The following is a 23090-nucleotide window of genomic DNA, read 5'->3' as shown; positions in this document are numbered from 1 at the left end:
CTATGCCCTGAGGCCCCTGGCCCAATGCAGACATGGGAAGTGTCTGATAAAACTAGAGTAAAATGGGTGAAATCAGTAACTGTTAAGAATTCTCAACATGAAAGTGATTTAATAGGATATTAAAATAAGTGCAATTTATTGATCATGGTTGCACTTCTCAGATACTTTGTAAATCAATATTAGATATTTGTAGGAGACATCATGAGAAAGAAATCACAGCCATTTGTTTGCTTTGTGACCTTAGACAGGCTTTTTAAAGCTTTTCAACCTCAGTTTCCTTATCTATAAAATGGGGACCTTCATGCCTCCCTCACTGGGGTTGTCAGGATTAGATAGTGTGCTTGGCCAGTTGTAAGAATGCAACAGATGATAGCTATTAACAACTATTGTGTTAATAATAAAAACTTACAATGATATGTAGCTAAACCCATTTGCATTTAAAAAATGTTATTTCTAAATAGTATATTTTTATCCCACGCCTTTCCTTCAAGAATCATCATTAACTGCCAACTTTGTATGAGGTGTCAGTGAGATACTCTGGGGAAGTCAAAGAAATAATTTTGGTGGTTCATGCCTGTAATATAATCCTAGCACTTTGGGAGGCCTAGGCGGGCAGATCACTTGAGGTCAGGAGTTCGAGACCACCCTGGCCAACATGGTGAAACCCCATCTCTACCAAAAATACAAAAATTAGCCAGGCATGGTGGCATGTGCCTGTAGTCCCAGCTACTCAGGAGGCTGAGGCAGGAGAATCACTTGAACCCAGGAGGTGGAGTTTGCAGTGAGCCGAGATCATGCCATTGCACTCCAACCTGGGCAACAGAGTGAAACTCCATCTCCAAGAAAAAAAATATAATAATAATAATTTTGTCCTGAATCAGTTTATGATCTTAAAATATCATATGGACATAAATTACTAGAAAACAAGGCATTTTTGGCTATACGCCCTGGCAGAGTTTCGGAGAATGAGAGGAACTCCAAGGAAAGATAGCTTATAGCATCATGGATGGGAGGGAAGGCAATGCAGACCACAGACAGGAAGCTACACGGGATTATTCCTCAATGCAGCCTACTCTCCACTGGATTTGCATTGAATTCACAGGAGAAAGCCGTCCAGTGCACTGCAGAGTGAAAAAGAGATTATGTTACAGTGTCTCTAAAACATATCTTCCTATTAACCTATTTGTTCTTTAGTGAAGACTGTGATTTTAAAAAAAGCAACATCCCACTTACCAGTACTCTAGTTGAGAATTGCTTTATATTTTAGAAGTCTTCCCTTTCTTTTTTTTTTTTTTAATTTTATTTTTGAGATGAAGTCTCACTTTGTCTCCCAGGATGGAATGCAGTGGCAGGACCTCGGCTCACTGCAACCTCTGCCACCTCCTGGATTCAAGTGATTCTCCTGCCTCAGCCTCCTGAGTGGCTGGGATGACAGGCACGTGCCACCATGTCTGGCTAATTTTTGTATTTTTAGTAAAGGTGGGGTTTCACCATGTTGGCCAGGCTGGTCTTGAACCCCTGACCTCAAGTGATCCACCCACCTCGGCCTCCCAAAGTGTTGAGATTACAGGCATGAGCCACCGCTCCTGCTAGAAGTCTTCCCTTTTAAAACATGCATGTAAGCACTGAATGACTAGGCTGTAAGTAACTGGAGCCCTCACTCAATGGCAATCTCCTACTCAGCACTTTACTTTCAGAAAAAGGTAGCAAATGCAGGAAAACAAGCAAATTTTATTAACTTTTTAAAAAGTAATTTGAGCACATGGCTCTGACTTAGTACAGATTCTTCCACTCAATCTTCTACACACTTAACACTATAAAATGAGGATGCATGTTCAGAATGATGACTCAGAGACATTATGAGGCACCCCACATCAAAAAGGGACTCATTTCATTTACTGTACTGTGCTTTCCAAGGTGAGATATCTGCCTACAATATACATACATATATTTTTAATTTCAACTTATGTTCCAGCTGAAGGGAATTTCTGGTTGATCTTTAACCAACATGAAAATTTAATTTAGCCAAACAACTCCTTCCTGAGGCATTCTGATTAATTGAGGGTTATTGTAGCTAACATAAATGTCTCATCCATGATGTTCACCTAAGGTGGATTTCAAAATGGCAATTTGCATAAAATTTTAGCTTTTCTAAAGGTACAGAGCTCTCTTAAAATTGTTCCTATCTGAAACTAACTCTGCCCTGCTGCTAACAATCAAAAACAATGTAAAGTTGTGATCATTTTTATTTTTCGGCTCAAGCACCTGTTAAATTTTAAAGTTATGATGTGTAACGTTGATCACCACAGGAAGTGTTTGACAAAACACATACTGAAAAACAGGTCAGTGTTTAAGTGCACTTCCGTTCCTTTTTTTTTTTGATACCCTAACTTACATTCAACTTTATAGTGTTACTTCATCTGTTTTTCCTTTATTTACACAATTAGATAAAGCATAGTTACTTCCTGAAGTCCAGATCACAATTCTTAGATAGAGGCAGGAGAATCGTATTGATCATCCATAGAGGACACCCCACTTTTTTGGGGGGTGTTTATGAACTTTAACTCTTTGTAGTGGTGGTTTGTAAAAAGTTAATCCTGCCAGTCACTGAGAGATGGGTTTCATGTGTTTCTAAGCTGCCCCTTCTTGGGTCTGAAGAGGTAGTGAAAAGGTACTTTGTAGTTTGGGTATGAAATCACCGTGCCGTCTTAAGACTCGTCTCTTCCCCATGTTCTCATGTAGGTGAAATGAAATGCAAAAATCTATACGTCCACTGGTACCTGTTTTGAGATTCTCATAGCGAGTTCCTAATGGCCTCTTTTTAAGTCTCTTCACTAATGCTCTCTGTCCTCTTTGACACACTCGTAAGTGTGGAATTTCCATCCATCGTGAAAGATTTGCAAAGTGTCTGTTCTGTACTGGGTAGGCCGGAGAAGGGTCGGGGCTGTACAGGAAAACCAGGCTTGGCTCCTGCCCTCAGGGCGTTCATATCAATGCTGAGATGAATGATACAATTAAAGAGCAATAGGCTCATTACTCCAGCAGGGTATTTATAGTAGTAATAGCAACTTTTCCAGCACAGAGGTACGTGAGGGCAGGAACTGTGGCTTCCTCATTTGTGTACCTCCTGCAGTGCCCTCTCCATGTAGTAAGTTGGCAATAACTATTCATTACATTTAACAAATGTACAAAAACAAAACTGTTCATCCCTCACAAGCCAGTCCTCCCCACTTTTCTATTTCTGATCTCGGCACCGTTGTCTTTGCAGTTTCCCACATCCAAAGCCTCAGGTTATATTTGTGCCCCATTCTCTTTCTCTTTGGTCCCCCACATCCAAGCAGCTGCCAATTCATTTTGAGCCTCCCCTTCCATTTCTCCTAAAACACTTTCCCCATCTACTCATTCCACCCCAGTTGGGGTTATGAACTCTCCTGGAAATGCGAACTTTTGTCTGCTCTTCCTGTCTCCAGCTGTCCTTCCGTGCATGCACCAAATGAGTCTTCCCGGGCTGAGCCCAGATGATGTCCACACTGAACTGCTTTCCTTCTTGGCCTCGCGATCCGCTCTGTGCAGCCTCTGCTCCATTTAGGCAAGTGGGCCATTCTCTGTCCCTACAGGGTCCTCCCACGTCCCCCTGTCTGCCTCAGAGTTCTGAACTCCTGCCACTGGGAATTTTCTCCCTGTCTATCTCCACCTTTCAAAATCCTACCATTTGCATTATTCAGGGGTTTGGGTTCCAAAAAGAGGAAGTGCCTCTGGGTACCTTAAGCAGAACAGGAGAATTTACTAGAAGAATATCAAGTAGCTCACAGGGGAACTGGAGAGCAGAAGGGGTGAGAATGGAGCTGGCTAATTCCTGTGGGAGGGATGTGCTGGGACTATTTCAGCCATGGCAAATTGAATCTCACCCTCTCTTGTCCTTTTCACCCTCACCAGTTTCACAGTCTTGAGTGGGAGGGTTCCATTGGCCAATCCCAGGCTGTTCACTCTCACAGGGCTTCTGGGAATGGAGGGACCAAGGTGCCCATTCTGCCTCCCTCCAGGGTTCAGACAGGCTTCTCTAAAACCAGGAAGGGGCTAGAGAGGGGGGCAGCCAAATTAAAGGCAGCTTCCCACCATGTAGTCTCTCAAGGTCATTGCCAATGCCACCACCTTTCATAAAGCCTAAAGCTTCTCCTGATTCTCTAGACATATTTTCTTTGGTACTGTTCATGTTTAGTTTTATATTATAGTTATTTGTATGCTGGTTTCATCCTTCCTTTTGGGTCTTTCCTCTCCATTTCTCCTAAACTATTTTCCCATCCTTTCACTCTACTCCAGTTTGCGTTATAACCTCTCTGAATAATGCAATCTTATATCTGCTCTTTGCACATCCAGGTGTTCTTTGGTGTCTGCACCAAATGAATGAATCCTGAAGTGGATCTTATAATGCCTTACAAATAGAACTACACCAGATATGCTTAATTGAATTGAGGGTTACAAGAGAAGGTCATGAGAAAGGAGACATGAGTGTTTATCATGTGCTGAACACACAGTTGAGACATGTTTATATTATCTCCTTTAATTCTCACAACGCTTTGCAAGAGCACTATTAATATCTGAGGCTCAGAGAGGTGAAATGACCCCAAGGCACAGGCTCCAAGGTAGGCTTTGAGCCTCTGACGTATGACTTGGACAACACCCTCAACCTTGCTTTGTGTTTTCCGTGAGTCTAAGGAGGGGTTAGAGAAGGCCTTGAATGGAGCTCTGAAAGAGAAGGACGGGGACAGGGAATTCCTAGCTGCCTTCACACCACAGAAGGCTGAAACTAGTGTGACTCAATGTGGCACTGTGGGCAGAGCTGAGTGACTGAAGCAAACAGCTTATACTGGACAGAGGTAAAAAGGAGATTGTATGGCAGGGCTAAGTTTGAGAGGCCTTTGGAAGAGAGATCATAAGGTGTAATGCTGATGTGATTTTAGGCAAAAGTTTACTGCACCTCCTTCCACTCCATGTTTTTTATGCTTTCAATACTTTGTGATTGAAGACAGTAAAACAGATGTGGACACATTAATGGAGTAGAATGCAGAAAAACCTATATATTTTTAGATAAAACATAAGCTTCAAAGAAATGTCTCCCCCATGTTAAGGCTTGCAGTGGGTTGGATGTTGGCCCCAAAAGATATGTTCACCTGGAAGGTGAGAATGCGACCTTATTTGGAAAAAAGGTCTTTGCAGATGTTGTAAGATACGGATGTCGAGATGACATCATGCTGGATTAGAGTGAGCCCTAAATTCAATGATACTTGTCTTTACAAAAAGAGAGAAGGGAAAGGACACAGGGAACCAGGTTGTGTGAAGACAGAGAGGCAGAGGTGGGAGTGACGCTGCCACAAGCCAAGGAATGCCTGCAGCCACCAGAAGCTGGAAGAGGCAGGGAAGGATTGTTCTCTACAGACTTTGGAGAGAGGCTGGTGTCTTGATATCAGACTTCTGAACTCCAGAACTTTGAGAAAATAACCTCTGTTTTGTCACCTAGTTTGCGGTCATTTGTTAAGGCAGCCCGAGGAAACGAACACAGGCCTCTAAGGGCTAAATACCCCAGCCTCTCTGGCGGAAAATGCTCAGTCTTCAGTCATCAGATAACTTTTGAGGAGACTGTGGTGGGCAACGGGGAGCCATGAGAAGTTCTTGAGCACAACCAGGGACAAATGGAAACAATTTATAGGAAGGTTAGGATGACATTGATGTCCACTGTGAGTCTGAGGGATTTAAGAAGGAAGTAATGGGAGACCAGTTGGAAGGCAGTAGTTGTGGGGAATTGAACAAGAGTTTTGGAGTCAGGTACATGCAGTTCTGACCCCAGTTCTTTGATCCACTGTTGAAGTGATTTCATCTGTAAAATGGGGATAATACTATTGTGTGTGGATTAGAGATGATATATGTCAAGAATTCAATCAAGGTACATTATAACTATTGCTAGGAATGATGTGTAAGTTAGGATGCCAGTGATGGATATGGAAAGAAAGGTGCAGTGGAAAAGACGTTTAAGAATCACCAGGACTCAGAACCATGGGGGTAGTCTTCAAGGGGTCTTGGTGTCATTCAGCGCTCTCCCGGCTTTTCTTGGGGAGAGCTCGGAGAGAGGGAAGGAAAAGCCAAGATAACAATGAGGTTTCTCCCAGGAGCTGAGGTGCCTGGTAGACTCTTGGCCAGGCCTGAAACCGTGGGAGGAGGAGCTGGTCTGGGGAGCAGATGAGTTTCATTTTGAACATGGTGACCTAGAAGAGATGCTGGGCCATGTTTAGGGGGTGCAGATTAGCTGGGGAGCTCTGCAGATTAGCAGGGGAGCTCTCTAAGGCTACAGGCCTGGGGGTTAATCAATGAAGGTTTAGACAGGGAGTGTACAAAAAACAATCAACTCTCTCTTAAAAAAAAAAAGGTGCGTATCAGAGTAAAAACAAAGGGCCACCATCTGCCTTGGGGATATCACTTTTACAGGGTGGGAAGACAACAAACTCTCCAGAGGAGGCAGATGGGCAGGTCAGAAAGGTAAGAGAATCAGAACTGGCTGCGTTTGATGAATGAAAAGATGATGGTGTTTCAGGAAATAGCAGAAATGCCACATATTTCAGAAAACTCCACAGGATAAAGATTGATAAAGGGCCACTGGATTTAGATAGAGAATGACATCGGTGACTTCTAAAGAATCAGAGAAAGAAGAGGCATGCAAGAACCACGATTCAGTGAAAGTTTACAAAGCAAACAAGCTACAAACTGGGTCAATATTGCTATACTTATTTTGAGTAAATGAATCTAAAATTGGGCAGACTGATGACTAGAATTTTTCTTTCCTTATTGTAAAGCTAGATATTAGTGACACAAAGCTTGCACAAAAGGATGAACTGAAGTAGCTTCTTTCACAAGGTCAAAACAAGGAAAAATGAGGCTGTTCTGATTCCCTGAGCTTGTACCTGATCCCTGCTCGGTGTACTGTGCCTCCTTCCACTTACTGAGCTATTGAGGGCTACCTACTGCCAGGGTACTTCACATGGGAGGTAGGTAAATATTATCTCCCCATTTGACAGATTTTAGAAAGGCTGAGGACCACCTGTGCAACGTTACACAGTTCAGGAAGTCAACAGTCAAACACTCACCTGTCTGACTTCGAAGCTACGCTGAGTCTAGTTACCTATCCTTGGGTACTTCCCTTCTGGAAGGAAGCAGGAGATGAGTGAATCAAATAATACAGCCTTGTAACCTTGGGTAAATTATTATTGCCTTAATAGTAAGCAGAGACCAGGAGCCTAAGAAAGAATCTCATTAACATGGATGCAGGCTATCCTGCCAGGAAATCAGAATCATTTGAATATTAGGATTTCTTTTGGGAAACCATATGGGGAGGAGAAAAGACATCCGGATGCATGTGTCTGTGAAAGGGAAACTTGTGTCTTTCCCCTTGCTCTTGGGTTTTCATCTTCCAAGTTTGTTTATAGGCTAGCCACAACTCGAGGCTGGGTGAGCTGAACGGTCCCATCATTAGCGACACTCCTTCTAGGGGCACATTCGGGCAGCTCGTCTTCGGGTTCTGCCCCCATGGGTGTGCAACCAGGATTCCACTGGCTGGGGCTGGCCTGGATGCCTGGGAGGCAACAGAGGTCGAGTTTCTTCTTCTTTTAGGAAGTGCCTCGGACAGGGATGATGGACTAAAAACGTGTCTGGTTGGGAAAGTAAATAGATGCAAAGCAAATAAATAAAAATGCCCACAAGCAATTACAGGGAGGAAGTGACATTTTTATTTAAGTCACTTTTCTGATGGACAACAGGCCTGCTTAGCTGAGTGCCGTGGGAATGCTTCCGGGAGGGGGGCGGCTGCCCAGCAACTAGAGCTTCGTGATAAGAACAACGAACAAACAAAAAAGACGACGCAAAGCCCACCCGGCAGTCATCCCAGGCTGGAAGTTGCCGTCTGTGTTTTCACTCTCCTCCCCACCCACCCACCCTGCCCCCCACCGCCCGCACGCAATTTCGGGCGTGGGGACCCTTTCCTGCCCCCGGCGCCGGGCCCGTGCTGCGCCTCCAGAGCGGAGCGTCCTGCAGCCCCGCGCTATCCCGGCGCCCGTACCGGGACCCGGGCGCGGAGCCTGGCGACGACGGGTGGCGCCCCAGGTGGGTCTCGGGTCCCCGCCCCGCGCGCCCGGGCCTGGGCCGGCCCCTGGGCGGCGTCACGGCGCGGCCGGGGAGGAGCGCGGGAGGAGGAGGAAGAGCGCGGAGGAGGCGGGCGCTGCGCGCCGGGGGAGGGTCGCCGCCGCCGCCGCCGCCGCCGCCGCCGCCGCGGGGATCGTCAGGCCGGAGCCGCGCGGCGGAGCGGGCGGCTGGCGGAGGGGAGGGCTTGGCGGCCGGGAGGCTCGCGGCGCCCGGGCCGGCAGGGTCCTCCCGGGCCGGCAGCGTCCGCCCGGCGGCGGGAGGAGGGACCGGCGCAGACAAAGAGCGGCGCCTGGGCGGGCGCAGCGCGGCCACCGCCCCGGGACCCGCGCCGCTGCCCTCCGGCTCCGCGGGCGGCCCACGGCGAGGTAAGCGCGGCCAGGCGGGCGTGGGGCGGGGGCCACAAACTTGGGGCCGTTGGGCGGAGTTGGGAGCGCGGCGGGGCTCGCGGGCCGGGGTGCGCCCGGGAAGGGGCCAGGAGAGCGGGTCCCCTCCGCGCCTCTCCGGTGCTCTCGGCCCCGCCGCGGCCTGGGCGCCCCCGACCGCGGACTGCCGGGCACCTCCCGGCTCTGCACCTTCCTGCCCGCCTTCCCATCCCCAACCCCCACCATCGGGGGCCGGCGCAGGGGCGGGGACGCCAGCCAAGGGCGCGGGCGAGGATCAGAGCAGGGGGCCCGCCTGCGGGGCCCGGGGACTGGAGACCCCCGGGTGCGCAGGCTGCGCCTGGCCTGCAGGCGGGCGGCCGGCACGGAGCTCGGGGCTAGCGTGGGACCGTGCGGTGGCCAGGGTCGCCAGGGCGCGTGTGCCGGGGAAGAATAGCCGCGGATCGCGGGGCCCCGGCGCAGGGACGGGGGAGGCCGCGATCGGCCGGGAGAACTTAACTGTGTTTATTACAACTATTTATGTTCGCGCACAAAGCTGCTGTCACGTCGCATAAAGGAGGTCCTCGCTTCGGCGAAGGGAGCTTTTGTGCCCGGCTTCAGGCTCTGCGCCCTGCCCCAGATTTACAGGACTCTAACAGCCACCTGAATGAACCAAAGTTTCTCACAATCGCTCGGCCCTCTCGGTTTTTTTCAGGGCGATTTAATCACCGAGTGCTTTTGGAAAAATTTGATGTGTGAGTTTTAAGGCATGGACGGTAACTGCCTTATGAGCACAGTTAGCTTGGCATTGTGTGGAGGGGTTTAATTTGCAAAACGCTTTAATTTGTAGACAATAAGGATCTCTGTGAAGGTCTGCGCTGGATGCTAGGGGTCCTTGGCTGGTGGACCCCAGGCACCTGACTTAAACTAGTATTGTAACAGCTTCAGGGACAAAGCCGAGCGTGCGTGGAGTCGGCCTTGGCCACTTCACACAATTCAGGTTGGCAGATTCCTCTTTATTTGGCTTTGTTTATTTTGCCAACAGGTTTAAGGCTGCTTCTGCCAAGTTTGCATCTGCATAATGGGATGAGCAGGCCCCAGTGTGGGCAGGAGGGGGCCTAAAATATCGCACGGGCCAGCTCCATCCCTCGACCCAGAAAGAAACAACCCTGAGAGGCCGGTGGGCGTGGCTTGCTGGGACCTACAGGTAGGGGAGTCCCTTCCTGGCCCAGGCGCAGTCCCCGCTTCTCGGAAGGGATTTTGTGTAGGAATGAAAGTGATTCAGGGTGTTTTTCATGCCTCTGTCTTAGATGTAGTTATCAAGTCTCAAAAGTGACTGAAAATGAAATTAACCTGGGCTGCTTTAACTTACCAAAACGGAACTGTGCTTGTGAACACTCCCTCAATTCACTTTCCAAGCTTCATAGATAAGCAGGTGAATTCGTAACAGGATTCAAGCCTATGCGAGTTTTACGTAAAGAGAATGGCAGTCATCGGACACGTGGAGAAGAAATTGACTTCACCTGGAGATTGGGCTAGACGTGGAGGGTTTTTGACGTTTGGAACAGGGGTTTCCTGAGAAGCAAGTGTTAACCTGCTTGTGAAGAAGAGAACACAAGGGAAAATCCTACCTCAGTATATTCTGCCCTGGAGGTTGGTTAGATGTAGTTTTGATTGGAGAAGGTGGCGGAATCTTAGTGGTCTTCTGGCGGCTACTTGAGGCTGAAATGGAGAACTTTAGGCATAGGAAGCTGTGGAGGTGCCTGGCCCACTTCCTGTCCCGGAGGCCTCGCCTGGATTCTGAGCTTCTTTCCTGCTTCATAAACATTCAGGGGGATTGGTCATGAAACACTGGATGAAATTGGGTCACAAATTGCCATCAGGAAGAGTTGGCTGCTGCATAACCCCCTCTGTCCACTTGTGGAGAAACTGACCCTGTTAACCGTGGGGCTTGCTGAAGGGGCCTTGCAGGTGGCTGTGCTCAGTTTTCATGCTTTGTGTTTTGCTTAGGACACACTGCATACTTAAATCTTCTTCATCCTTGCTCTGTTTGACCCTGCCATATTCCCAGGCTTTGTCATTTACATTTTGGGTTATTTAGCTTTTCCAACAAACAGCAGATCTTATGTACACAGTACTATATTTGAGAAATGCACTATCATCCATATTAAATACACCGGAAATCTTCCTTGCATGTGCACAGACTGGTTAACCTTTTAAAATACCCTAAGACTCCCGGAATGGCGCAGAATGCACTGGAGTCCTTTACTTGATCAGTTGCACTAGCTTAATTTGCCCTGGATAGACCAGGCTGCGTGGCTCTATGGGACACCCATTTTTCTAACTGCTCAAACTGGCTTGCCATGTGCACTGGGGGAGACAGGGCTTGCGGAAATCATTCTCTGACATTAAAAATGAGGCTTAAAGACTGAAGAGCTCAGAATTGCTTGCTGGAACTACAGGGGAGGGTCATGAGTGATGTTTGGAAAAACAAGTAAGCTAACTTTTTTCACAAATGAACTGGAAACTCCCTACAGCTCACTTCAGAGGCCTAGGAAATTAGTTTTCCCATCCAGAGGGTTTGCGAGTGGCACTTCCAAATGGTTTCTGTTTCCTAAAATGAGTGATGGAAATACTTCACGGCACGTTTTCAAAGGGCCTAAGCTAAAATGTGATTTCATGTGTCTTGTTCCATGCCTGAGTTAAGGCAACTCAGAAGAAGGTCATGACGGCCTTTTAACGGGCTATCAAAAGTATGCAGCTAAAGCAAAAACAGTTTTGCATTTCTTTAGGCCATTTAGTAGCACAATTAAAAAATTAGACTCTTTTCTTTTCCTGCATTTTCCTTTGAACATTTCCCGAAGTATGTTTATTTCTAAAGGTAAATGAACGTTAGCAAGTATTACCTCTGCCCAGTGACACACATCCACATGTGCACTGGCACATACATTCCTACCTCAAGAATCTTAGTCCTTGAAACTGTGGAAATGAAAGTTATTTTGATTGAGGTAGCAGTGTCACAGTGATGTCACACGGTGTCACTGTCCCTGACCAGCCTCTGTGTTCCCTCTCAGCTCCTTGGCTCAGTCTCCTCCGTGTCCTGAGTTCTTACTCATCCCAAGGGTCATCTCTTCTTTTCTTCCCCACATGTTATCAACTCCAAACTAGAGGGGATGGCATCATCTTTAAACTTCCACACCACTTTCTTTGTGTCCCTGATTTGTCATCTGTGACATTCTTTCCTGCAGTTTTTTTTTTTTTTTTTTTTTAAGGCAGGGTTTCACCCTGTTACCCAGGCTGGAGTACAGTAGCACGATCACAGCTCACTGCATCCTTGAGCTTCTGGGTTCAGGCCATCTTCCCACCTCAGGCAATCTTCCCACCTCAGCCTCCGAGTAGCTGGGACTACGGGTGTGCACCACCATGCCCAGTGAATTTTTTTATTTTTATTTTTATTTTGTAGAGACAGGGTCTTGCTGCTTTGCCAAGGCTGGTCTCAAACTCCTGGGCTCAAGTGAGCCTCCTGCCTTGACCTCCAAAAGTACTGGGATTACAGGCCAGAGCCACCATACCCTGCCCTATGGTTTTTTTGCCTTCATCTTTTCTTTACTAAATTCTGAACCGCTTGGGGGCAGACTGGTCTTGCCACTTATACACAATGGGTGTGCAACAAATACTTATTGAATATGTGAATAATGAGTGCCCAGCCTGTTAATATTGGGGATCTAGCCTCCCACTGAGATTCAAGTGGTAAGAGACTTCCAGCATTCTTGTAAATCTCAGAACTTCTGTCTACTGTGGAAGGCTTTGACCTCAGGATGTCCAGACAATGGGAGAATTTGGTCTGTGGGCCTCTCTATTTGGCAAATTTTCTGTCACGTGAGTCATTTGTAGTCCTGAAGCTACATTTAAAAACAACAACAGCAACAACAACAACAAAAAAACAAAGCCAAACCCATACTCAACTGTATTACCTGGTGGGCTGGCTGAATGGTTTACTTTTGTAGGTTTGTGTGTTCATATCAACCTGAATTCAAAACGCTGGGCAGACCGTTTGTGATCCTGGCCTGGTAAGTTAGTTATTTGTGTCACCCCTTCTTTCTACTGTTGTATTTGTAATGTTTTTAAGAGAAGAAGCTTCAAGTGCACTCAGAATTTTAAGTATTGCAGTTGCTTCTTTTGAGACAATTTTGGAAGCTGGGGTGCTTATGCTGCCAAATTGTTAGTGAAGACCGAAAATGCCATGATGAGAGAATGACATGTACTAATGCATGCACGCTCATTCATTGTTTGCAAAGTCCTCTTCACATACACCATCATATTTAATAGTCGAATAACATGGCGCACTTGGTTCTGGCCCTCATTTCTAGGTAGGAGACTGGGGATGACAGAGCTTGAATTTAGGTTAAGTCCTTCTGCAGGCCATACATGAGGAACACCAATGTGTTGCTGGGTAGAGTTGTTTTTTTGTGAGGCAGTTTACAGAACACAGTGTCCTTAGGTATCTGCCTTTGCCGTGTCGCAGCTGTGTGTAGATATTGGTGGAGCAGATTCTGGGTGTGAGTTGACTGAGGTTGAGCGGTGTGAGGGGAGGCCGGCAGGAGCAATGTCAGTCTCTCTTGTCCCCACATCCTGGTTATGGGCCAGGGTTACCCTGGAAAGCCTCCTCAAGTTGAGAAAGCTTATTCCTGTTTAGTGCGTGTATTAGTCAGCTCCAGCTGCCTTAAGAGAATAACACACAGAGGCCAGGCACAGTGGCTCACGGCTGTAATCCCAGCTACTCGGGAGGCTGAGTCACGCGAATTGCTTGAACCCAGGAGGCGGAGGTTGCAGGGAGCCGAGATCACAACACTGCACTCCAGCCTGGGTGACAGCATGAGACCCTGTCTCAAAAGCAAACACACACACACACACACACACACACACACACACACACACACAAAACAACAACAACAGAATGGGTGGCTAAAGCTGCAGACATTTATTTTCTCACAGTTCTGGAGGCTGGAAGTCCATGACCCCGGGGCCGGTAGGGCTGGTTTCTGGTGAGGGTCTCTTCCTGGCTTGTCTTCTTGTGTCCTCACTCATGTAGCCTTCCTTCTGTGAATGCACTGAGAGAGAGGTCTGGTGTTTCTTCCTCCTATAAGGACATCTGTCCTGTTGGATTAGGGCCCCACCCTTATGGTGACCTTTTTTAACCTTATTTATGACCTTTTTTAACCTTAATTGCCTCCTGAAGTGTCCTGTCTCCAAATATAGTCACTTAGGGGTTAGGGCTTTACCATATGAATTTAGGGGGGACAATTCAGCCACTCCCAGTGTGTCTGTCTAGGTTCCACAACAGGGTGATGCTTTTAGGAAGACCTGGTGCTCCCATCATCCAGATCTGGGATCTGTGTTTATCTGGGGACACCTACCAGGGATGGTTAGAGTAGTCACAAGTAAGGAGGGAACGTCAGCTCTTTATATATTGGTTGTAGCACCCCATAACAGGGAACAAGCCTTGGTGCTGGCCTTCCAAAGGCTGGAAAGGTTTTAAGTAGAGTGATTGAAGAGAGAGAAAAATCTTGACTTGATTTCATTTATGGAAACTTCTCTTCAACTTAGGTAGGTAGACACTTATTTGGGGATTGGTTTGTCTTTGATAGAGACCATGATAAAATATCAGTGATATGCAAAGGAAAGTCTTTTCTGAACCCTGGATGAAGAGAGCAAAGCAAGAGGTGGGGCCGATGGCAGCCGGGGTGGAGAGGCCGTCTCCTCAGAGCCTGCCATCTCTGTGATTGTGCAGTCTTTGCCACACGAGCAAACATCACTTAGCAGAATGTGCATGACGGTGGTGAGGTGCACCCTGAGCGTGGCTGGAATGTTTATGACCTAGGCCATTTTGCCTTGTTCAGACATAAGGCAGGGGCAATGCCTGCATGACTGACCTCCCTCTAGCTCCAGATCTGTATGTTCATTGATGCTTTGTTTGCTCATTCATTCACATTCACATGAATTATCCAAGTTCTCAGTGGTCATTTCCACCATCCCAAACCATTTGCAGCTTCTCCTGCAACCTGCCCGCCTTCTCAGTTATATTCCCCATCACCGACTCACTCGATTATCCTTGAATTCTCCCTCAGCTCCCAACTAGTTATCAACCCCTATTGATTCTACCTCCAAAAGGTCTAACATCTCAGCCCTGCTGTCCTTTTTCTGTTTCCCCTGGACATCAAAACCGCTTTTTAACCATTCCTGCCAGTCCATCCCAGGGTGACTGCACCCTGACAGTCAGGTCTGGCCATGACCTGCACACGGTGGCTCTCCATCGTACTTGGGTCGGTGACTCAAGTCCCCAGCATGGCAGTCATGGGCTTGCACGACTGGGCTGCCTCTCTGTTTCTCCCAGCATCTAAATATCCCCTTCCCCATATACACACATGCTGAACTACAAGTCATCTGTGGCCACCCACTGATGGTTTGCTAATTGTGATAACAAAACTAAGTTTATACTCAGTTTGTTTTTAAAGACTCTCTCCATTGGGACTGGTTCAGGGTTCTCCTGTGCAGTAATGGCAGGGCTACCCCACTGCAGCTTTGCGTGGAACTGAGCATGGGCCCGGCTCTCTGTCATGGGAGGAGGAGAGACTAACTGCAGAAAATGGTGGGTATGTGTGTTTTAATGTGGACTGTCTCCCTGCAAATGCCATTTGAACTGATGGATTGTCAAGAGCAGTGCTGACCCCTTGAAATACAATGTGAACCACAAATGCAAGCCCCAGATGTATCATAATGTTCTAGCCACATTAAAAATGTAAAACCAAACAAGTATTATTAATTTTCATCCTATATTTTGCCCAATATATATAAACTCTATGTGTAATCAACATAAAATGTAATTAATAAGATAACTCATAGTCTTTTATTTGCGTGAGGGCTTTGAAACTCAGCATATAGTATATACGTTTACTGCACCTCTTGGCTGCCTCTCGCTGCGTTTTGATTGGCCTTGGCCACACGCGACTAGTGGCAGCCTTGTTGCGGAGTGTGAGTCTATACACTTTTCATGATTTAAGCCTCATTTGCTCTCTGTTTTCCAAAGTTGAGATAGCTAAAGAGACAAAGTGGAAACAATGTAGAATAATTATAATGGTCATTATTATTATGCTTTACTGGGAAAGGTGTAACCTTTTTAAATATGAGGAGTAATGTCATCCTTCAGGCACTCAGCGCATGATGTTTTAGAGCGCTAAAATCAGATTCAGTTAAAACTAATATCTATCATCAAAATACCTTGTTCATTTTACAAATATTTTAAAATGTGGTTTGAATTCTAGAAGTTACCAGTGTAAAATAACATTTTTGTATATCAGTATTCAACACATTTCTTTTTAAAAAATGTGTTCAGCACCATAGGAAAGGTAAAAAAACAACATTGTATACAGTGATGGGGTACAGGTGTTATTTTGTTACATAAATTGCCTAAGGGTGAAGTCAGGGCCTTTATTGTATCCATCACTCAAATAACATACATTGTACCCATTGAGTAATCTCTCATCATCCACCCCTTCCCACCCCATCACCCTTCAAGTCTCTGGTTCCGTCTGGATAATGGCCTCCAGTTCCATCTGTGTTGCTGCAAAAGATATGATTTCATTGTTTTTTTATGGCTGAATAGTAGTCTATTTTCTTTATCCAGTCATCTGTAGTATTCATATTTCTGATACATGTTAAGTACAAGCTAAAATCATGTATTTTAAAAGTGAACATTAGCTTCTCTCCCACACGGACACAGACACACACACACATTGTAATCACTGTTCTAAGCACTTTCCATGTAATAACTCATTGAGTCCTCACCAACAGAACGTGTGGTACTTTCTGTTTGTATCTTCATCGCTAAGGAAAGGGAGGCACTGAGGCTGCCATGTCTTAGGTTCCACAGCTAGACTCTGACCAAGCTAGCCACCATCCCTTCATTAAGATGTATCTGAAAATACATAAAACAGAACCGTAGACTTTTATTATCATGTAAGATTTGAGAAACATTGATGGAAAATCATTGATAGGGAGTGTAGCTTGCATACAGTTTCATTCTGGGAACCCCTTATCAGCCAAGTGGTTGGGGAAGGCCCTGGACTTTGGAAGGGCCTAATGAATAACTGGTACCTTGGAGGAGGGGAAGCCTTGGATGGTCATCACTGAGGACCATTGGCCTGGCTGCTCCTCTCCCCCAGCCCCCTTGCTGTGTTCCGTAGGCTGGTGGTCCTCCACCTGCCCAAGTCTCCAATTCTGCAGGAAACACCAGCATTCCCTGGGGAGAACCGCTGCTGGAGGGAACTGCAGTGGCACTGGATGAGGGGGAGTATTTTCTGTTGTAGTCACAGTGTATTAGCTCAAGTGGCCATGCAGGTGCCATTGTAAATGCCTGTGTGATGTGCCTCTTCATCAGTAGCTGTGTGGTGGGTCCCCACCCTTGTCTCCTCCACACTGGGGGCTGAGAAAACAGGAGTGTGTGTCTTCTCACTCTTCCAAGTGGCCCCCGGACCTTTGTGCTGTTGGAATAGCTTGCACAAGGCCATTTTTGCTGCTTCTGTTTTTCCTTAATGAGTTGCTGTTGTTGAAGTAAAGGTAGGCAGGTAGGTTCTTGCTGAAAACTTTGTAGCAGGACGTACCAAATCCTTTTCCTTTGTGCTTTTATGACATCTGGGAAGGTCTTGAAGAATTCCAAGGTGGCTTTGAAATCTGCTTCTGAGGTTGTGAGAGAGGCCAGGTCAAGTCCAAATGTAGATTCTTGGGAGACTGCTGCTACAGGTCCTGATGGAAACTCCGACACTGGCTGCTCTTCCAAGTGAGTTGTCTGTGCCAGCTTCTCGAACCTACCGTTTTGTGTTAGGAGGGCCACTGGGGCCATCAGAGTGTTGAGCAGCCCTCCCTGGAGCAGATGGGACTGAGATAGGATGGTGAGTCTGGCGTCTCTGTTGGGAGAAGCTCCTGCATGTTCCAAGTTTCAGAGGGGCTGCAATTTGGGCAGTTTCTTTCAACTCACAGGTTTAGATTTGCAGTCACACTGCCTCTCATGTGGCCACTTCTATACATAGCAGGTTCCAGGATATGTGGTGGCAAAGAATTGTTTACTTCAACATGCTGAATTTCCCAGCAATGGTGGGGGCAGCCAGGAAGTGAGAAATGAAAAGTAAGTTAGAAGGTGGTGAGATCACAGGGAGATGCCTAGAAAGACGCCCATGCCCATCTTAGAGGACAAAGTCCATCAATGTCTCCTTCGATTTTCCTTAACGGTTGTGTCTCCATTTAATATCTTAAGAATTTTGGTTGTGTGTTTAAGGATGTCTGCAAGTCAACAAATATTTTAATTATGTCACTTATGAGCCTGGCTACAGGAGAGAAGAGCAGTTGCTGTCTCTTCCATGCTTTCCCTCTCATCAGCTGTCTTCATTTTAAGGGCAATCACTTTAAAAGCTTGTATTCCTGTTTGTGTGTGTCTGTGGGAGGTTGGGGGGAGCTGCTGCATTGGTAAGAAAACAGCTCCCCCAACAACTTTTTTTTTTTAACTGCTCTGCATGATGGAAGCCAGCTTGGAGACATTGACATAAAAACCACAAGCTACTTGAGTATTTTTAAGAGACCAAGAAATAACAAGGGATTCAAGGAGTTATTTTGAGACAGTTTTTGGGAAATTTAATATAGGTGAAGAGTGAATTTTCATCAAACGATTAAAAAAAAGTGAAACAGCCTTGGTAGCAGAATCTAGCAAGATGGTTATCGAAACAGATTTTTTTCTTTCCAGCCATTTCCATTCTTTCTTTCCATTCTTCTGGTTCTCCCCTCACTTTTTTGTGTGTGACTCCCCTCACCCCGTCTCTCCCGCCCTGAACACCATTTATCTTAATAGTGTGTGTGTTTCCCATCTGTCTTTGTTACTGCACTCGTATGACTTTTCTTTTATGTGCTTCTGTTATTGTCTTCTTAGGAGCTTCCTAGCTTGGATTTAGAAGGTTCTCTTCCCTTAAATTAAGCCATCTGTCTTGCTTCAGTTCCCTTTTCATAGTTTCCTTACTAGGCCTATTTTACATGGTTCGGTAGATAAGACCCAGCGGTAACTATGAAGAAACGGTGGCATTATCATCTTTTTTAAAAAAGGAGGAGGGTGTCAGACATCGTGCCATTGTGATTTTCATTTTGAAGCTTTGCTGGGTAGAACTAAAGTTCAGTTGATTGATCACCTATAGATTAGGTGTCTAGTGTTGAATTTGTTGCTTCTTAACTTGATTGTGCCGAGCACCTCATCCCTCAGCCATCCCAGTGGGTGCAGCCGATTCCGTCTTCCATAAGAAGTAGGTTCTCCTTTCATGAACGCCTCCGGTTGGTGAGGGTTCCATGTGTAAGGAAGAAAATACGTTTTCAACACATTGCACATTCATGCATGTGGCTTCTCATTCATTTTAGATCTTATCAGTTATTAGACCTAGATTGGGAAGTAGAAACAATTTACTTGTGCAGGTACACAAATACCTTTTTAAACGTTAGTATTTTGAGAGACTTCATTGAGACCCGAACCCATGTCTATAAATTCGTGGTTCTCAGCTGGGGCAGTTTTGCCCATGTGGACATTTGGCGACGTCTGGAGATATTTTTAATCGTCATGCCTGTGGGGTGCTACTGGCATTTAGTGGGATGCTAGACCAGGGATGCTACTAAATACCCTGCAATGTATAGGACAGCCTCCACAACAAAGAATTAACTAGCTCAAAATGTCAGTATTTAAGCAACCTTGATATAAGTGAATGCTGCTCTGCTTTTTTTAAATGTTTAAGTCAGGGGCACATGCATTCCTTCACACAGTTGCCTTTGGAGATCAATTTCTTTTCTTCCATTTTAATAAACATAGTGAAAAAATACATATGTAGAGATCTAAACACAATTTACACATGTATGCAGTTAAATAGGTAAAGGAGAAACTGTCATGTAACTGACTTAGCCATGTTTTTTGTTTATCTGTAATAATATTAGTGTTAAAGTAATGGCATACATTACTTTTTTATTTTCTCATTCAACATATTTGGACCATCAACATACAAAATGCTGATTTTACGGGAAACATTTTGATATCCGGCTGGGATGTCATAAGAGTACATTCCCCTCAGAATGCCCACTGATGTGGAAGTAATGAGGGAGCTTTTATCAATTACTTTTAATAAGTAATTGATTTTCAGAGTTTGGCCTAATCAAAGACATCTGTTTTCTTAGCTCAGAAGCCTTACGTTGGTGATTGTCTACAGAAGAAAATTTGTCTTTGTTGTTACTAAGGTTCATAGGATTCTAGGTTCGGCCTGATAATTTTTGAGCTGGTCACATATGTTAGCTTTTGAATATTTAATTTCCTTCTTTGTATAATTCCAAAATAAACTCCTCAGGGGAGAGAGACTAAAAATATCACAAATTAGACCTTACGAAGGGAAAAGGAAAGGGGAAATTCTAATCTGGCTGTTAGTCGCTGACTCCCAGTGTCTGCAAAGCTGCCTGTTACCTGGCCTAGTATATGATGTTACTGTCTGAATGTACTTTTTTTCTTTAAAACAGGCCCTTACTTGATCAAGTAGGATCAGCCTAGAGATAAAGAGACCTGTCAGTTAGAAGTTCCCTTGGCCTTCTCACTGTCTGCTTTGTAGAAATTATTTCCTGTTCCATTGTTCTTCCTTTTGACTTTGTTGTTTCTTACCCCTCTCTTCCTGTGCTGTTTCTAGGATAAACATGAAATCATCACTTTGCAAAATTTTGAGCTTTCCTTGGTGGAGATAGTTAAAAGTACAATCAATCTTTTCCTTTCTTCAATCATCCTATCTCATATGGACTGAGAAAGACCTGTGAGAAATTAATAGTAATTCTTTGCACAGACTGGAAAGTTCTGAAGTTGCAACTTTGGAACAATGTGTGTTTCTCTTATTACTTGCACACCTTGTATCATTTGATTCTAACTTTGTCAGGTAGAGGGAGGCCAGTGTTGTTAATTATCCCTTTTTTAGATGAGGAAAGTGTGGGTCCCTCACCAGGGCACACTGACTGGCCCACTGGGGTCCTGTGGTGAGTGGCCATGGGGGAATGTCAGGCCCAAGCAGTGTGGTATGTGGGATGGCCCAGCTCCAGAGCAGCAGGCCCTGGACTTCATTCTGGCTTTGTATTGATGTTATTGAAGTCCCCTCGTCCCTCAAAACATTTGCCTTCACGCAGTGACTGCTTGGCTTTCCATTACAATGGGAGCTGGATTCAAAGAGTATCATTCTGAACTTTTTATTTTTTGAGACGGAGTTTCGCTCTTGTCACCCAGGCTGGAGTGCAATGGCATGATCTTGGATCATCACAACCTCCCCCTCCTGGGTTCAAGTGATTCTTCTGCCTCAGCCTCCCGAGTAGCTGGGATTACAGGCATACACCACCATGCCCGGCTAATTTTGTATTTTTAGTAGAGATGGGGTTTCTTCATGTTGGTCAGGCTGGTCTTGAACTCCTGACCTCAGGTGATCCGCCTGCCTCGGCCTCCCAGAGTGCTGGGATTACAAGCGTGAGCTACCACGCCCGGCCCCATTCTGAACTTTCTTAATGGCTCATGTAAATCTGAACTTCAACAATCTTGATTCTTATGAGGAATAGAGATGAGTCTCCTTTTCCTTTGCTACTAATTTGGCTAAGATTGCGTAGCAAAGTTTTAAACTCTCCTGACCTCTGTTTTGTCTTCTGTGAAACTAGGGGTTGCCTGTAATGTACTTTCACAACCTTTTATAGCCCCAACTTTCCCTGTGTTAAAATTGAGATGGGACAGGTCCTTGATTATTAGGGATTTTTTTTTTCTTCAAAGTGGCATGGGGTGAACTGATCTATGTGTAAATTGATGTTGCTGTTGCTTTTCTCTGAGTGTAGTTAGGAGGGCTGGAAGTATATGGGTGCAGAGATGTAGAAAGGCTACGTTGTTCATCCTGCCACCGACAGGTCAGACTGTTCTCCTGGCTGTGTTTTCGCTCAGTTGTGTACCTGCAGTTCATACCTACATAGGACCAGCCATGGGCCAGGCACTGTGCTGGGTGCCGTGGGAAAACCACAGCAAACCAGACAAACACCGGCCTTTGGGGAGCCTGTAAACCAGTGTGGAGATCTTACAAGCTCACAGTCCACTGTAATCTTAATTAACAAGTATGGAAAATAACTTTCGCCATCTCTGGGTGGGGGAAGCACATATGGGAAGTCCCCTTCGAACCTCTAACCCAACCCCCAAGGCCAGGCAGAATTCATTTGAAGCATTCTGGAGGATAATATTTTCTTCAAGATCCTCAGAAGCTCTTCAGTGCACAGGCAACTCCCAGATACTGGAATTGTCACCTGAGCTGAGACATTCCACATGCCAGTTGTAAGCCAGGTCTCCACCACAGCTGGGGTGAAGCACCTCTATTCTCTCATGCCAGGATGGGTGTTATTATTCCAGGGCCTGGATGAAGCTCAGTTAGTTTGCTTAGGATGAACACATGATTTGTGGGTCAATTTTCAGGTAATGTGAACTCTACTTACATGTTGTTTGTTGCTTGAGAGCTTTATCTCTTAAAAATGAGTTAAACTACTTGGCGCTTTGAGTGGAATGCAGGTCTCAGGTAGCACACTAATACTTCCTTATTTTTTTTTTAATTGATAATGGCATAAAGCCATTATGCCATCACATTTGATATAGAGATGTAAGTAATTGAATCACATTACTTCTCTTGGATTAGTAATGAATATTGCACATCAATCCTGTGCACACTTTTTACAGGTTTGTTTTATACTATTGATGGTTTCATTTGAACTGTGTTTGGAAATTTAGTTTATTTCTTACTCCATTGTAGATGTTTGTTTTTGTATTTTTTTTTTTTTTTTTTTTTTGAGACAGAGTCTCGCTCTGTCACCCATGCTGGAGTGCAGTGGCGTGATCTCAGCTCACTGCAACCTCTGCCTTCTGGGTTCAAGCAGTTCTTCTGCCTCAGCCTCTCGAGTAGCTGGTACTACAGGTGCGTACCACCATGCCCGGCTAATTTTTGTATTTTTAGTAGAGACGGGGTTTCACCATATTGGCCAGGCTGGTCTTGAACTCCTGACCTCGTGATCCGCCCGCCTCAGCCTCCCAAAGTGCTGGGATTACAGGTTTGAGCCACTGAGCCCGTCCCGTTTTTGTATTTTTTAAATGCAGTGTTTCACATTCTTGACTTCTACACAGTAGTCAAGACTGATACTTCTACTGTACTGCTCTGACAGTAAGTTGTTACAAAACTATTTTCCAAAGGTTGGAACTGATTTCAGGGTTTACATTTAAGCTCTGTTTAACATCTGAAACTGAATTAATGCTAGCATTCAAAACTAGTAAAATCATTATTAGTGATTCGTCCTCTATTTGACACTGAACCAGCAAACATTTCCCTTAGCTTTTGGTGACATGGATTAAAGTAAAATGGTTTTGGTGATTTACTATAGTTAATTAGTGATAGACTATAATTAATGCTTAGTGTTTTGAATGAACTT

At 45.5% G+C, this 23090-nt stretch overlaps 1 protein-coding gene across 6 annotated transcripts in view; it reads left to right on the top strand.

Moving 5' to 3' along the window:
• The first annotated feature begins 7908 nt into the window (after positions 1-7908).
• Positions 7909-23090, top strand: part of NCK2 (NCK adaptor protein 2) — a 150850-nt gene continuing 135668 nt past the window's right edge. For 2 of the 6 annotated variants that reach the window (XM_063788921.1, XM_016949222.4), the window contains exon 1: positions 8281-8552. The gene's annotated coding sequence lies outside the window, so the exon portion shown is untranslated. Of the gene's footprint in view, positions 8149-8270; positions 8553-23090 lie in introns of those variants that run through there. The other 4 variants (XM_054678688.1, XM_054678689.1, XM_016949220.4 and 1 more) reach the window with 4 other exon arrangements.

This window comes from Pan troglodytes, chromosome 12, assembly GCF_028858775.2.
Source record: "Pan troglodytes isolate AG18354 chromosome 12, NHGRI_mPanTro3-v2.0_pri, whole genome shotgun sequence".
NCBI lineage: Eukaryota > Metazoa > Chordata > Mammalia > Primates > Hominidae > Pan > Pan troglodytes.
The sequence above is the reverse complement of the archived record's forward strand: the minus strand, read 5'-3'. Positions and strand labels throughout refer to the sequence as shown.